Source organism: Lolium rigidum, chromosome 4, assembly GCF_022539505.1.
Source record: "Lolium rigidum isolate FL_2022 chromosome 4, APGP_CSIRO_Lrig_0.1, whole genome shotgun sequence".
Lineage (NCBI taxonomy): Eukaryota > Viridiplantae > Streptophyta > Magnoliopsida > Poales > Poaceae > Lolium > Lolium rigidum.
Genome location: NC_061511.1, coordinates 244,998,322 through 245,015,488, shown reverse-complemented (window position 1 = coordinate 245,015,488; position 17,167 = coordinate 244,998,322).

Sequence of the window (17,167 nt, the reverse complement as noted above, 5' to 3'; positions counted from 1 at the left end):
AGGAGGTTCATACATATGCGCTCGGGTAGATGCTTAATTGCGAGCAGGAAGGCGAATCCAACACACATCAGCCGTTAGATTATTCCCACTAACACTTGATGCGTAACAGATGCTAAATTTATATTTCAAATCAACGATTACAGTGCTTTGGAGGTGTTCGGGCGGAAAACTGGCATAGTGGTGGTAAATCCAAATTCAGAACAACACATTGTAATAGTAGATAGATATTGCAAGAAGATTCTAATGAACCTGATGCGACAATATTAAGGGTGTAAATAGATATGATAATTTTTGCGCAGAAATCGGTCCCGAATCCGTTTTAAGGACCATATCTGATTTTACGGAATTTGGCGGATAAGAATATTCGGTTTCGAAATGGTGCTCCGGATACAACATAGGATATGGTATAGCAAATAGCAAGCTGATGTGGATTATCCAATATTTAATTAGGATGATCCGAAGGTTTTAAACAGGACAATCCAATTTTTGAGTCAAAAGCCAAAGCCAATCTCACAAGATTAGTACCTATTGACTCACCGAATTTATTTGTCGAGCATGTTTAGTTCTAAATTTCTACCAGTGCTTGAGTTTTAGCGCATTGTGTCTATTTTCTCTTAACTTTTTAACACTTACAGTTTAAATCCCTCTCAAAATTTACAAGAACTATAATTATCTACCAATGAAAGCATATATCCGACTATTTTTATTTCGGGGTCCAAGTTCGCCTCGTTTCTTATTCGAATCCGAACTACGATATATCCGTATTCGAATCCGAAACCGGTCAATATCCGCTCCAGTCCGAATAAGAGAAAAATATATGGTAAAGGATATGGTATGAACAAAATCTGATCCGATCTGATCCGTTTACGTCCCTAGACAATACCAATACAAAATATAGGTTATTAGAAAAATTTAAATCTTGTAGACATAAACACAAACAGCTCGTGCCCAATGCCCTAAACTTTCGATTAGGAATCATATACTTCCGTTTGATTGACAGGGAGCAGGTAGCTTTTAAAATATAGATTTCTTCTTCCACATGGGCACATGTCCTTTAACATCATTCGGAACAGATTGTCTGCCATAACCCTTCCAAAAATTATTTTAAAATACTTGACCATACCAAATACATCATCACCAGAAAATTGGATAGGCTTCATCCGGTGATCTGCCTCACACCTTTGAATTGCTTCCCTTTCTTTCTACGGGATGCCTGATATGAAGGAATCGACGATACCCCGGGTACACAACCCTCTTACATTTATCTAAATATATATCTTCAGTCTCACCTAAATCGTGTGTGCATGCATTGTATCTCTTGTTGGTTTGTCCTGAAATGTTACTAATAGTAGGCCAATTATTGTTGGTTACGAACATCAATGCTCGTAGATCAAATCTCTCCTGTTTGTGCTCATCCCACACACGTATACCATCTTCATACCACAAGTGTAAAAGTTTATTAATTAATGGCCTTAGGTACACATCAATATCGTTGTCGGGTTGCTCTGGGCCTTGAATAAGCACTGAAATCATAATAAACTTCCTCTTCATGCACAACTAAGGAGAAAGGTTATAGATACAAACAGTTAGGGCGGCTCTGCCCAGGGAAATAGGGGCGACGGCCTAGGGCCTAAGCAAAACAAGGGCCCAAATTTTATATATATTTCATATATGGAAGGGTATAGAAGGGAAAATGGGCCCATCTATTATCTATCGGTGGCTAGACCAAGCACGCAACTAGTACGCACGGTAGTTCCTCGATCGAATCAAGCACTGAAACCGCCAGTTCGTTTCTCTCAATCGATTCGTTTTCCCCCGACTAGGTTTTCGCCTCGCACATTGCCCTGCAAGCTGGAATCCATAATTCCCTATTCCCTAATCTCTAATCAAGAAAAATGGGTCCAAATATTGATGCTTTTTTTACTGCTGATTCTTCACTATCTATCACTTGGTTTCATTGGATTTTGTATTTCAACTAATGTTAATATCGCAATCCAGGCGAAACCTTGTTTTGAATTATGTATTTCAGGAAACCATCACTTATGAAGGATCATATGGCATTTATGAGCTGATTGCAACGAATATGAAGATTTCCTATTGAAGCCAAATCAATCCTGGCGCAGCAGGGTGTTTAGCGGGCACTCATGCGGACGGGACCGGCCGTACCACCCGCCTGTACTGTGCGCCGCCACCTCCCTCATATCAAAACAAGCCTCTTTCATGAAGGGGAGGCGAACAGAAAAAAGAACGCAGCAGCCACCATTCGCACCAGAACAGAGGAAATCAGATCTAAGGAAGGAGAAGACCATCATCGAATCCCGCGAAGATCTGCCCCCTCAAGATCATCCACTCATCCATCACACCTCAGTTGTACTGAGAGAGAGAGATAGAGAGATATTCATACTTGTAAGATTAGGGATTGAAACATCTATTCCATCTCGGTTTGTATTTGATTTGATCTTCAACTATTGTGGCTTGCTATGGTAATATCGAGATGAACCCCATTTAAATTGCTATGATATCATTGTGGTTTTCTCCTCTCATGTGTGAGTAGATCCCATAGGCGTGGGAGATGTAGGGGATTGGTGAGATGTGTTGTGCCTATTCTATTCCATTTAGTTGTGAAATTATGATTAAGATGGTTATGTATGAGAATGAATGTCTATGTGCACCTAATGTCGTTATCTACTTTAAGGGTCCAGGTAACATGATCTCAAAAACTCATATACGGGAACTTGTTTAATAGTGAATCGGTGGCCCCCGAGTGACACGGCCGGATCAAAGAGGATCTAGCAATACTCGACGAATCACAAGGAACCACAAAGCTTAAAGCTTTGATCTGGTTTAACCACCTTAATAGATGTGTTGACCATGGCTTTCGTAACAGGCAGAAGGATCATTGGAGAAAGATGAAATCTACCAAGAGGAGTCTTTTTCTCTTTTGAGTTGCGTGCCTACTTAAATATAAATAGGAAGAATCATATTCACTTATCACATTTATTCCACCAGGCATATTCACTATCATCATGAACTGAATCTCCCTGCGCCTACTTTTTCATCTGCAGAAAACTCGTTTTACTTCCTCTAATAGACGTTTACTTTTATGCAATTTACTTTATTGCACTTTCAGTACTCAAAATTCCCTTATTTATATTCACCATTTTACATTTCAATCGTTGTTGTCAATTCACCTAAGACTTGTGACACCTTGGGTGCGACAGAAGCACCGCAGATAAACATCCTACTAAGCTCCTCGTTGGGATACGATATGAAAACCGGAAATAATACTTCCACGAAAACATAAACGACTAACATTGTGTTCTTGCAGACCATCAACTATCAAGGAGAGTTGGAGATGGAGGCACATCCGCACTGGGATCGGCCGCTGCTACTTCTTCACTTAGTCGCTCACGGCCTAGGCTAAGTCCGCAAAACGTTGGGGAGAGATTAGATCAGAAGTTTACAAGTAATTCTCTGAATAAAAACTACGAGACCATTCCGCCCGACTCTAATTTTTTGTTACCAAATTTTATTTCTTTTGACAAGAGCATCTGCTTCCCTGTTCGTCATTCATACGGAATGGTTCCCTGGTATGCTATCTCCCTTGGTTATGCCTTTGTAGCTTCCTATAATACTGCATGGTTTGGAACAGATGCAAGAAAATTTATAAGTTTTTAATGCTACTGAAAATTATTGGTACTACTAATTTTACCCATTTATATATGTTATTGATTTTTTCTCTCTTGGGACCATTCATAAAGTTCACCCCGGGGCCTTCAAAATCCTAGAGATAGCCCTGCATAGAGTCAAAGGCCAGGTGTTATGACTGTTGCTCTGCTCCCCAAAAGAATTCATGCTATTTGTATTTAGACTAAACCTTAAATTTTTTGCGTCATCTGCAAAGTCCGGGAACTCTCTATAGATTTTTCTCCACTGCAACCCATCAGTGGATGTCTCGACATCGCGTCTTTCTTACGGTCTTCCTTTTGCCATCGCAACAATTTAACATGCTCTTTGTTTGTGAACAAACGTTTCAACCATGGTATTATAGGAGCATACAACCGTGACCTTGGCAGGAACCCTCTTCTTGGGGATCTCGCCCTCAACATCACCAGGGTCATCTCAGCTGATCTTGTACAACATACTGATCTTATACAACATACTGGGCATGCATTCAAATTCTCGTATGCCTCACCGCGGTACAGGATGCAGTCATTAGATCATGCATGTATCTTCTGCACCTCTAATCATAGAGGGCATACAATCTTCTTTGTTCCGTACGTACCGGCGGGCAGTTCGTTATCCTTTGGAAGCTTCTCCTTTATCATTTTCGGTAACTTCCTGAATCCCCTGTCAGATACACCATTCTCTTCCTTCAATTGCAACAATTTCATTGTGCTACCCAGCTTTTTGTTGCTATCTTCGCAATTTGGGTATAAATTTTTCTGTGATTCTCTAACATGCGCTCCAACTTCAACTTCTCATTTTCACTTTCGCAGTATCTATGTGCATCAACAATGGCTTGACGAAGATCATCAGCGGGCTCATCTGATGCCTCTTTTTTAGCTTTCCACATTGAAGTATCACCATATTTAGGGAACCTAAAGTAGTTGCCATCATCCTCTTCCTCTTCATTTTCTTCCATTATAATCCCTCTTTCTTCGTGCTTGGTACAACAATTATAGCCGGGCATGAAACCAAACCGTAACAGGTGGGTATAAAGATTTTTTTAGGAAGAGTAATCCTTCATATTCTTACAGACACCGCATGGAAAACACATAAAACCATCCCGCTTTTTTACCTCAGCCACACCGATAAAATAATGCATGTTATTAATGAACGTGATAGAGTGTCGTTCATCATACATCCGTTGTTGGTTCATCTGTATTATATAATTAAGTTTATCATAAACCATTACACAACATTATGAATAGAGAAGTGACCAAATTAATTAATACAAGTTCATCACATTTTAAACAAAGTAGAGTAGTGACCAAATTAATTAACATGTCTCGATCGAGTAGCTAACTAGCTAGCTAGCTAGAGATACAATAGAAACGCAATCACGATGCTAAAATTATTCCCTTGCCCCAACACTCCAAACACAATAGGGATCTTTGTGTCTTTCATATGCAACATACTACTAATTAAAAACAAATGCTCACATTGGAACCGGGACTAGTGCTCACATTATTAGTCCTAGGCCCAAACACAACAGGGACTAAAACTCCGGACGAAAACCCATTTTTCTACTAGTGATAGTAGCTAATACAACAACAAGGATGTTACTAGATTTTCTGAATATTCTCTAGCGTTTTTCAAAACACGGTCTTAGCCATTCCACCAAATTAAGCTAGAGACAGCGAAATCGACCGCTTGGATTTGCTTCTTTTCCCCTTCTTTGCTGCACTAGTGCGACGCCACCACCCCAACCCCACGCGCCACCGTCCCGCCGCAATGCCGCAGTACTCGCCGTCGGCTCCGTTGTCGCCGCGCGGGAGAGCAGGATCGTACTCGGGGTTGGCTCCGACGCGTACCTACCGGCTGTTTTGGGGCCAAACGTTGCCGGTTGCGCCGCCCACGACCTGTTCGGTCAATTGCGCCGGTAGGTTTCTTCTCCTATTTTCGGCGCTATTTGTGCGCGGTCATTGATCAACGGTTCGTACCCACGCAGATGGACATGTGGCATATGGTGGAGAAGTTCCGCAAGGAGGTCGTTGACTCCTCTTTCGACGAGGAGTCCGATCAGTCGACGCAGACATTGGAAATTACTGCGGCCTCCATGATCCACGAGTTCACCTCAAACCCGGGGCCGGTGCACCGGGGCTCTGTGAAGGGGCGCTCCAAAAACCTGCCGCACAACAGAGTGGCAGGGCAGGCCCGGCTCCACAAGGACTACTTCCACCTCACCAATCCGGTGTTCCCGGAAAAAGTGTTCCCGCGCCGTACGGATGTCAAGGGACCTGTTCTTGTTCATTCTACGCGGCGTCAGAAACTACGACCCGTACTTCCAATGCAGGCTTGATGCAACAGGTGCGCTAGGCTTCACCTCCTACCAAAAATGCTCCGAGGCTATTCGCATGCTCTCATATGGAATGGCTGCGGATATATTCGATGAGTATCTTCGAATGGGTGAGAGCACCTGCCTTGAGTCCATGTACAGGTTTTGCCGAGCCGTGATTGACGTCTTCGGACAGTATTACTGTAGGGAGCCAACTGTTGAGGATACAGGGTGGCTCCTGTCTATCAACGAGTCTAGAGGGTTCCCAGGAATGATCGACAACATAGATTGCATGGACTGGGAGTGGAAAAACTGTCCATTTGGATGGCAGAGTCAGTACAACGGGCATGAGGAGGGACGAACTGTCATTCTTGAAGCTGTCATATCTCAAAATTTATGGATTTGGCATTCATTCTTTGGCATGGCCGGTTCCAACAATGACATCAATGTGTTGCACCGATCACCAGTTTTCAACAGGCTCATGCAAGGCAAAGCTCCCCGGGTGAGCTACGAGATCAATGGAAATGAATACGACAAGCCATATTATCTTGCTGATGGCATCTACCCTGACTGGGTCACACTGGTGAAGACTGTCCGTAATCCAAACTCCGAGAAGACGAGGAGGTTTGCCAAGATGCAAGAGGCTTGCAGGAAAGATGTGGAGCGCAGATTTGGTGTGCTCCAAGCTCGGTGGGCAATAGTCTGTCACCCGGCAAAAACATGGTCGCTGAAGACCATGCATGAGGTGATGACATGCTGCGTGATCATGCAGAACATGATCGTTGAGAACGAGCGTCCTGATGGCCGCAATGAGAACCACTGGGAATTCCAAGGTGAGCTGGTTGCGCCACTTCCTGGAGCTTCATCTTGGGAGGACTATCTAAATATGAATGTAGAAGTCACTAACGAGAACGTCTGCAAACAGCTGCAGACGGATCTGATTGAGCATCAGTGGACATTGGCTGGCCATGAAGATCATACCTAGAGGAATACTATCTTATTTTCATGTAGAATTTTCAAAATTTGAATGTAATAACTATGATTTCGTTGAATTCTTTATTTTGTTGTTTGGAAACATTGATGCAAACGCGGAAATGCGTCGGGCCGCGAGCCACCCTCAGGCGCAAACGGACGCGCGGACAAAAACGATCTGTCTCGCGTCCACCGCGCGACGCAAACGGACACTAGCGGACACCGAAATGCGTCGCGCCGCTGGAGATTGTTGGATTATTAGTTAATTTTCGTGTGAGTTTAATTACCGAAAGCAAGATTACAGATGCACAAGCATACTTAACCATACACATCAGACTAAGAACATGCATCAGATCTGAACATGGAACAAGTAGCAGTGCAAGGTAGGAGAGGGAAAGCACGTACATCGCGACCGGGAAGGTCGCACCAGAAGCAGCACCACCACCACCATGGGAGTTGTTGATGTCACCCATGGTGCAGTCGGATCTATCGATGAAGCAGCCGAACCGTCGATGAAGAAGACGAACAGCAGCGAGCAGTCGCGCCGAGACGCTCCCCAAAAACCTTATCGCCCGTCTCCCGGTGCAGGATCTCAACGGACGGGGTTTCGGAGGCCTGCTCTCCCGGACGGCCGTGCACGCAAGCCGCCGGGATGGGGAAGACTAGAGAGTAGCACAAGCAAAAGGAACTTCGCGAGAGAGAGCTCGAGAGCACCGTTCTCCGGATCTGATCGGTCTCCTTGTATAGCCTGGGAGGAGAGCCGCCCCGACCGCGTTGCCACGCGTAGGAAGCCAGGGACACGCGGCGAGCATGCACATGCAGGTCGACACGTACCCAACACAGTTGGTGCACCAAGCAAAAATTTAGGCTTCCTTGAGAGTGTCTCGAACTCGAACTCGAGTCACGAAACGCGACGTGCGTGCGTGACGAGGCGAGGCGGGGCAGGCGGAGGAGGAGGAGTGCGCGAGGGCTTCTTCTATTCTCACTCACTTGGAATGACTAGAACATCAGCCCTTATATACCACTCCAACTCTCTCCCAACTAGCAATGTGAGACTAAACTTTGTCCCACAAGACTGTCTCAAGCTGCCAACGTGATGGGTCTTGAGATTTCAGGAATTGTAAACTACATGGGTTGTCTTACTGGGCTGCAGCCCACCTACATTCAACAATCCCCCACCGGATCTCATATGCACATCGGATGACACATTAGTTCCATTCACTATTTAATATACCCGCACTTCGAGTGGAGACTCGTAAAGTTGAACTTCTACTTAGGCAAGGTGCTACGCTTGACTACAACTCGAACAATGGACTATGCCTTGAATTGTCGGTCTTTGTGCAGCAAGTTTCGCTCAATGCCGACACCGTACTAGGCTACCATAGCCTTCCCCTCGGGTGGAGCTTATAAGTCATACTCCTCGGCCCTTCATGAGCTTACTAGAGATTCACCCAAATCTCCCACACTATGACCAAGTAGTGTCACTCATATAGGTGTGTTCTTCAAAAGATCGCCCGTAGGACGGCGTCTTCGCTCATCAAGAGCCGCTCGTAACACATAGACATTGTCAACCTGCCTTACAGTAGCTATGAGAGAATTGCATCCACAGCGGAGTGGGAGTATTAAATTTTCTCTCAACTCGCATACTCCGGTTTGTTTTCCCGAGTCCTACTTCACTGGAATTTCCGATTACATAGGTTGGGTTACCCCTCGGCAACTCAAGTGGGTCTCAAACCCATCTCCCTCGATGCAAGGTCTATCATGTTTCTTGATAGTCCTTTTGTGAAAGGATCTGCCGTGATTTTTAGCACTTTGGACATAATCCAATGCTATCACTCCGGAGTTCTTCAGTTTTCTGACAGACTTCAGTCTCCTCTTAATATGTTTGGAACTTTTCATATTATCCTTAGAACTTTTCACTTTGATAATCACAGTCTGATTATCACAGTTCATGAGGATGGCCGGTATTGGTTTTTCAACCATAGGCAAGTCCATCAAGAGCTCACGAAGCCATTCCTCTTCGACAGCTGTATCTAATGTTGTGAGTTCTGCTTCCATAGTTGACCTCGTTAAGATGGTCTGCTTGCAAGACTTCCAGGAAACAGCGCCACCACCAAGAGTGAAAACATATCCACTTGTGGCTTTCATTTTAGCATCGAAATCCAATTGGAATCACTATACCCTTCAAGTCCTCTCGGATATCCGGTATAATGAATTCCATAACTCATGGTTCCCTTTAGATAGCGCATTACTCTCTCAACAAGCATGCCAATGATCATCTCCCAGGTTGGCCACAAACCGGCTAAGTTTGCATACAAGCAAACGAGATATCGAGCCTCGTAGCGCAAGCTAAATACATGAGTGAACCAATGATTTGAGAGTATCTTAATTGATCTCTAGTTGCCTTTTCATTCTTTCGAAGCAAGACACTAGGATCATAAGGTGTGAGAGAAGATTTGCAATCAACATAGCCAAATCTTCTCAATACCTTCTCAACATAATGAGGTTGCACAAGTGTAATCCCATTATTCTCATCTCTCAAAAGCTTGATGTTCAATATAACATCAGCTTCTCCAAGATCTTTCATCTCGAAACACTGAGATAAGAAGGTTTTAACCTCCTCAATCACTTTTAGGCTTGTCCCAAAAATTAGTATGTCATCCACATACAGACATAGGACAACTCCCTCACCCCCACCATGGCGGTAGTACACACATTTGTCGGCTTCATTAACAACAAAGCCCACAGATGTCAAAGTTCTTTCAAACTTCTCATGCCATTGTTTGGGTGCTTGTTTGAGACCATACAAAGATTTCTTTAATTTACACACCCTTCTTTCTTGACCTTGTAGTACGAAACCATCAGCCGTTCCATGTAAATTTCCTCGTCCAACTCTCCATTTAGGAAAGCCGTCTTAACGTCCATTTGATGAACGAGAAGACCGTGTGAGGCAGCCAATGACAGTAATACTCGAATGGTGGTCAATCTCGCCACAGGTGAGTAAGTATCGAAGAAATCTTCGCCTTCCTTTTGGGTATAGCCTCTGGCTACAAGCTGAGCTTTGTACTTCTCAATAGTACCATCAGCTCGAAGCTTCCTCTTAAATACCCATTTACATCCTACAGGTTTGCACCCATAAGGACGCTCAGTTAACTCCCACGTTCCATTAGCCAAGATGGAATCCATCTCGCTTTGAACCGCTTCCTTCCAGTAGTCTGCATCAGGAGATGCGAGAGCTTCTAAAATGGTAGCGGGAGTATCATCCACAAGATACACAATGAAATCATTACCAAAAGACTTTGCAGTCCTTTGTCTCTTACTCCTTGTGGGAGCTTCATTGTTATCTTTATCAGAATATGAACTCTCATCATCAGATTCGTCATCAGACTCCATAGGAGTTTCATGTATTGGATCAGATTCCCAACTAGACATGCCATGCATATCTCTCATAGGAAATATATCCTCAAATAATGTAGCATCTCTTGACTCAAAGATGGTGCCAACATTCATGTCGTCCACTTCAGATTTCACCACAAGAAATCTATAAGCAATGTTATGGGCAGCATAGCCAAGAAAGACACAGTCCATGGTTTTTGGTCCAAGCTTTCACTTTTTGGTGATTGGCAAATTCACTTTTGCCAAACAACCCCAAGTTCGTAGGTAGGAGAGTATTGGTCTTTTCTTTTCCCATTCCTCATAAGGGGTAATCTCTTTATTCTTGGTTGGAACACGGTTTAGGACATGACACGAAGTCAATATAGCCTCTCCCCACCATTCCTTGGATAAACCCGAAACATCTAACATGGCGTTAACCAAATCTGTTAGAGTACGGTTTTTCCTTTCCACAATCCCATTGGATTGTGGGGAATTGGGAGGCGTCCTCTCATGGATTATACCATGTTCCGCACAGAATAAATTGAACTCATTAGAAAAGTACTCTCCACCACGATCGGACCGAACCCTTTTTATCTTTCTTTCAAGTTGATTCTCAACTTCAGCCTTATAGATTTTAAAGAAGGGATTTCTATTTTCGTGCCCCTGGTTCGTTAGTTGTACTCAAATTTCTCCAGCCTCTTAACTTTTCCTCAGTTTTCCCCTCCCTCTAGTTTGAAACCCCTCACAGAGGCTCGGACGGGAGGGTTGCCGTCTAGTCAGAGGCCTTCCGTTACCGGTGACGGCTAGGGAGCCGCGATGGTTTTGACTTGACCGTTGCTTTCGAAATGTGTTGACTATTGACTGGAAGAGCTGACCCAAAGCTTTCCCCTCCGCCCGAGACTGGAGGAGCTCACACACCGCCCCTCCGCCGCCACGCCATCCTACCCACCTACCTTATGGCGTCGTCCGCCGCCGAGCCGGCCCCGCCCCCACCACCACCCCCGGGCTCCGCCTCCACCGGATCCGGATCTACCCCTGTCCTCTTTGTAATTCCGTCTGGTGTGCCGACTATTCCCGCCAGCCGTGGAGAAGATTGGGAATCGGAGGGATCTAACGCATGGATTCCATCTGGGTAAGCATCGTCTGCCTATGTGAATTAACAGTAGGCAGTTTTTGAGCGCCAATCGTTGTTGCTCAACTAACTGCGTTGCTTTTCGAATAGGATGGATCCAGCGCTGGCTTTTCGGCTGGTGGTTAGGCTGGATTCTAGCTTTACGCGTGATTCTAAACGTTGTAAGACTGGGTTTTACTTCCCTGCGGTGGTTGCAACCACCATCTCGTTAAGGGATTTCAAAGCTAACATCTACGATAACTACACCTGGAGCTCTCTCGATGCAATTCATTTCGAATATTTCAACAGCCCAGAGGGAAGATTTGTTCCACTAATTTCCGAAGACGATCTGGGAATTCTTTTTGCTTTGAATGCTTGATACGCGTACAGCACGCGTCCGTTGGGAACCCCAAGAGGAAGGTGTGATGCGTACGGCGGCAAGTTTTCCCTCAGAAAGAAACCAAGGTTTATCGAACCAGGAGGAGCCAAGAAGCACGTTGAAGGTTGATGGCGGCGAGATGTAGTGCGGCGCAACACCAGAGATTCCGGCGCCAACGTGGAACCTGCACAACACAACCAAAGTACTTTTCCCCAACGAAACAGTGAGGTTGTCAATCTCACCGGCTTGCTGTAACAAAGGATTAGATGTATAGTGTGGATGATGATTGTTTGCAAAGAACAGTAAAGAACAATAGCAGCAGATTTGTATTTGATGTAAAAGAATGGACCGGGGTCCACAGTTCACTAGAGGTGTCTCTCCCATAAGATAAATAGCATGTTGGGTGAACAAATTACGATCGGGCAATTGACAAATAAAGAGAGCATGACAATGCACATACATGATATGATGAGTATTGTGAGATTTAATTGGGCATTACGACAAAGTACATAGACCGCTATCCAAGTATGCATCTATGCCTAAAAAGTCCACCTTCGGGTTATCATCCGAACCCCTTCCGGTATTAAGTTGCAAAACAACGAGACAATTGCATTAAGTATGGTGCGTAATGTAATCAATAACTACATCCTCGGACATAGCATCAATGTTTTATCCCTAGTGGCAACAAGCACATCCACAACCTTAGAACTTTCTCGTCACCGTCCCAGATTTAATGGAGGCATGAACCCACTATCGAGCATAAATACTCCCTCTTGGAGTTAAGAGTAAAAACTTGGCCAGAGCCTCTACTAATAACGGAGAGCATGCAAGATCATAAACAACACATAGGTAATAGATTGATAATCAACATAACATAGTATTCTCTATCCATCGGATCCCGACAAACACAACATATAGAATTACGGATAGATGATCTTGATCATGTTAGGCAGCTCACAAGATCCGACAATGAAGCACATGAGGAGAAGACAACCATCTAGCTACCGCTATGGACCCATAGTCCAGGGGTGAACTACTCACTCATCACTCCGGAGGCGACCATGGCGGTGAAGAGTCCTCCGGGAGATGATTCCCCTCTCCGGCAGGGTGCCGGAGGTGGTCTCCGAATCCCCCGAGATGGGATTGGCGGCGGCGGCGTCTCGCAAGGGTTTTCCGTATCGTGGCTCTCGATCATCAGGGGTTTCGCGACGAAGACCTTAACTAGGCGGAAGGGCGGAGTTGGAGGGGTCACGGGGGCCCCACACAGCGAGGCCGCGCGGGCCCCTCTCGGGCCGCGCCGCCCTAGTGTGGCGGCGCCCCGTGGCCCCACTTCGTCTTCTCTTCGGTCTTCCGGAAGCTTCGTGGCAAAATAGGACCCCGGGCGTTGATTTCGTCCAATTCCGAGAATATTTCCTTTGTAGGATTTCTGAAACCAAAAACAGCAGAAAACAGCAATTGGCTCTTCGGCATCTCGTTAATAGGTTAGTGCCGGAAAATGCATAAATACGACATATAATGTGTATAAAATATGTAGATATCATCAATAATGTGGCATGGAACATAAGAAATTATCGATACGTCGGAGACGTATCGCATCCCCAAGCTTAGTTCCTTGCTCGTCCCGAGCGAGTAAACGATAACAAAGATAATTTCTGGAGTGACATGCCATCATAACCTTGATCATACTATTGTAAACATATGTAATGAATGCAGCGATCCAAACAATGGTAATGACATGAGTAAACAACTCGAATCATAAAGCAAAGACTTTTCATGAATAGTACTTTCAAGACAAGCATCAATAAGTCTTGCATAAGAGTTAACTCATAAAGCAATAAATCAAAGTAAAGGTATTGAAGCAACACAAAGGAAGATTAAGTTTCAGCGGTTGCTTTCAACTTATAACATGTATATCTCATGGATAATTGTCAACATAGAGTAATATAACAAGTGCAATATGCAAGTATGTAGGAATCAATGCACTGTTCACACAAGTGTTTTCTTCTTGAGGTGGAGAGAGATAGGTGAACTGACTCAACATAAAAGGTAAAAGAATGGTCCTTCAAAGAGGAAAGCATCGATTGCTATATTTGTGCTAGAGCTTTGATTTTGAAAACAAGAAACAATTTTGTCAACGGTAGTAATAAAGCATATGTATCATGTAAATTATATCTTACAAGCTGCAAGCCTCATGCATAGTATACTAATAGTGCCCGCACCTTGTCCTAATTAGCTTGGACTACCGGGATCATCGCAATACACATGTTTTAACCAAGTGTCACAAAGGGGTACCTCTATGCCGCATGTACAAAGGTCTACAGAGAAAGCTCGCATTTTGGATTTCTCGCTTTTGATTATTCTCAACTTAGACATCCATACCGGGACAACATAGACAACAGATAATGGACTCCTCTTTAATGCATAAGCATGTAGCAACAATTAGTGTTCTCATATGAGATTGAAGATATATGTCCAAAACTGAAACTTCCACCATGATTCATGGCTTTAGTTAGCGGCCCAATGTTCTTCTCTAACAATATGCATGCTCTAACCATTAAAGTGGTAGATCTCCCTTACTTCGTACAAGACGGACATGCATAGCAACTCACATGATATTCAACAAAGAGTAGTTGATGGTGTCCCCGGAAAACATGGTTATCGCACAACAAGCAACTTAATAAGAGATAAAGTGCATAAGTACATATTCAATACCACAATAGTTTTTAAGCTATTTGTCCCATGAGCTATATATTGTAAAGGTAAAGAATGGAAATTTTAAAGGTAGCACTCAAGAAATTTACTTTGGAATGGCGGAGAAATACCATGTAGTAGGTAGGTATGGTGGACACAAATGGCATAGTGGTTGGCTCAAGGATTTTGGATGCATGAGAAATATTCCCTCTCGATACAAGGTTTAGGCTAGCAAGGTTTATTTTGAAACAAACACAAGGATGAACCGGTGCAGTAAAACTCACATAAAATACATATTGTAAACATTATAAGACTCTACACCGTCTTCCTTGTTGTTCAAAACTCAATACTAGAAATTATCTAGACTTTAGAGAGACCAAATATGCAAACCAAATTTTAGCAAGCTCTAGGTGTTTCTTCATTAATGGGTGCAAAGTATATGATGCAAGAGCTTAAACATGAGCACAACAATTGCCAAGTATAAAATTATTCAAGACATTTTAGAATTACTACATGTAGCATTTCCCAATTCCAACCATATAACAATTTAATGAAGAAGATTCAACCTTCGACATGAATACTATGAGTAAAGCCTAAGGACATATTTGTCCATATGCAACAGCGGAGCGTGTCTCTCTCCCACACAATGAATGCTAGGATCCATTTTATTCAAACAAAACAAAAACAAAAACAAACCGACGCTCCAAGCAAAGCACATATATAAGATGTGATGGAATAAAAATATAGTTTCAGGGGAGGAACCTGATAATGTTGTCGATGAAGAAGGGGATGCCTTGGGCATCCCCAAGCTTAGACGCTTGAGTCTTCTTAAAATATGCAGGGGTGAACCACCGGGGAATCCCCAAGCTTAGAGCTTTCACTCTCCTTGATCATATTGTATCATCTCCCTCTCTTGATCCTTGAAAACTTCCTCCACACCAAACTCGAAAAAACTCATTAGAGGGTTAGTGCACAATAAAAATTAACATGTTCAGAGGTGACATAATCATTCTTAACACTTCTGGACATTGCATAAAGCTACTGGACATTAATCGAACAAAGAAATTCATCCATCATAGCAAAAGAGGCAATGCGAAATAAAAGGCAGAATCTGTCAAAACAGAACAGACCGTAAATATGGATTTTATTGATGCACCAGACTTGCTCAAATGAAAATGCCCAAATTGAATGAAAGTTGCGTACATATCTGAGGATCACGCACGTAAATTGGCATATTTTTCTGAGCTACCTACAGAGAGGCAGGTCGAAATTCGTGACAGCAAAGAAATCATATCACGCGAGTAATCCAAATCTAGTATGAACCTTACTATCAAAGACTTTACTTGGCACAACAATGCACAAAACTAAGATAAGGAGAGATTGCTACAGTAGTAAACAACTTCCAAGACTCAAATATAAAACAAAAATACTGTAGTAAAAACATGGGTTGTCTCCCATAAGCGCTTTTCTTTAACGCCTTTCAGCTAGGCGCAGAAAGTGTATATCAAGTATTATCGAGAGATGATGCATCGACAGCGGGGTTTGGAGTTTTCTCAACTATGCATTTTATCTTATCTATGTAAGTTTCAGATGCTCCCTTTTCATTTGTCTTAGGCTTGCTATTCTCATCAAACAAATTTTCGGGAACAAGCCAAGCATAATTATTTTCTAATGCCTCGCACATTCCTAAGAGTTTGCACGGTATTGAGGTTTTAATATCCCCCTCATAATTAACTTGATTGGTATACTTTTGTCTATCCTTTTCCATTTCCTCAAGGGTACTGGCAAAATTGGTATAAGAGCCTAGCATATTATATTTAGTGAAGACTTTTCTAGCTTCTCTTGCTATTCCCCCAAATTCTTTAAGAAGGGTTTCCAATACAAAATCTTTCTTTTCTCCTTCTTCCATATCACTAAGTGTAAGAAACATATGTTGAATTACAGGATTGAGATTAACAAATCTAGCTTCTAATGCGTGTACTAAAGAAGCAACAGCAATTTCATAAGTAGGAGCAAGTTCTACCAAGTGTCTATCTTCAAAATCTTCAGACTCGTACTAATATGAGTGAAAAAAATTTCTATGTTATCTTTCCCGAGGATAGACCCTCGGCCTACCGGTACATCTTTAAGAATAAACTTAGGAGGAAACATGTTGAAATAAGTAAAGCAAATGCAAGTAACTAATTTTTTTGTGTTTTTGATATAATGGAGCAAACAAAGTAGTAAATAAAATAAAGCAAGACAAAAATAAAGTAAAGAGATTGGATTGTGGAGACTCCCCTTGCAGCGTGTCTTGATCTCCCCGGCAACGGCGCCAGAAAAAGAGCTTGATACGCGTACAGCACGCGTCCGTTGGGAACCCCAAGAGGAAGGTGTGATCCGTACGGCGGCAAGTTTTCCCTCAGAAAGAAACCAAGGTTTATCGAACCGGGAGGAGCCAAGAAGCACGTTGAAGGTTGATGGCGGCGAGATGTAGTGCGGCGCAACACCGGAGATTCCGGCGCCAACGTGGAACCCGCACAACACAACCAAAGTACTTTGCCCCAACGAAACAGTGAGGTTGTCAATCTCACCGGCTTGCTGTAACAAAGGATTAGATGTATAGTGTGGATAATGATTGTTTGCAAAGAACAGTAAA